Source organism: Neophocaena asiaeorientalis, unplaced genomic scaffold, assembly GCF_003031525.2.
Source record: "Neophocaena asiaeorientalis asiaeorientalis breed wild unplaced genomic scaffold, Neophocaena_asiaeorientalis_V1.1 scaffold226, whole genome shotgun sequence".
Taxonomy (NCBI): domain Eukaryota; kingdom Metazoa; phylum Chordata; class Mammalia; order Artiodactyla; family Phocoenidae; genus Neophocaena; species Neophocaena asiaeorientalis.
Genome location: NW_020173037.1, coordinates 2,845,917 through 2,846,971, shown reverse-complemented (window position 1 = coordinate 2,846,971; position 1,055 = coordinate 2,845,917).

The following is a 1,055-nucleotide window of genomic DNA, read 5'->3' as shown; positions in this document are numbered from 1 at the left end:
AAAGTACAAGTAATCCACAGTTCCCTGTGGAAAGGGAACCAGGAGAGGTTATCGTGAGGGCGTCGGTCATTTCAGCTCCCTGGGTCCCCTGAGGCGAAGAGGAATATGAGGAAGAGGGGGACGGAGGGATGCATACGCATCTCCTCATCTCATTAACTCGCCCAAAACGTGTGAGATTAGGGCACGTGAAGTTCTCGGTCTTCAAAAGCAATATGCACACTAAGAATTGCAACGAACTGCTCCAAGCTGTACTAGGTCGACGGGGGCACAGGGGCGTTGGTGTGTGTGTGGGGGGGAGTGGAGCCCTCTGGAGAGAGAAGCGATGACAAGTAACCCAGCCACGGAAAGAGCGGTTTCGCAGGTACGCTCACCTGCACACCCAGCGCTGTTTTTAGATGCTCGGCTCCCGCAGCTGGCTCCGCCAGGGGGCGCCGCAACCCGGCCGGGGATCCGACTCCAGGCCCTTCCCGAGCCCGGCGGCCGGGTCCCCGCAGGGACAGCGTGGGTGGGAAAGCGGAAAGGCAAAGAAAGAAGAGGCTGGGACAGGAAGGGGGTTGTCACCGTTCTTATCACTGCTGTGTAGGCATCACAGCCAATTTCCATCCTCCTGCATCCCAAGCCCCGGCCTCTGCTAGACGCGCGCACGCGTAGACGCGCGCGTACACACACACACTCACACACACACACACACTTACACACTCACTCCTGACCCGCCACCCGAGCTGTCTTCCCCGGCAAAGGCTCGGGCGGCCTTAGCATCTCTCCCCTCGCACCTCCGCGGCGTGGGAGCGCCGAGGGCTCCACGAAGAGCCGGGCTGCGGACGGCTGGGGCGGGAGGCGGCGGGAACCGGATGAGGGTCTCTGCAGTACTGCCCCCTTTTCTCCCCTTCCTCCCCTCCGTGTCAAGCTCGGGGGTCGCCTCGGCGCCCTTGGGCCTTAGGGAGAGGGAGAGGTCTGTGCGCTCTCCGCCGCCTCGGCCGGTCCCCATGTCCTGCGCGCCTCCGCACCACCTGGAGGGCTTGGCACACTGAAAGGGCGGGCGCAGCCAAAGCGCG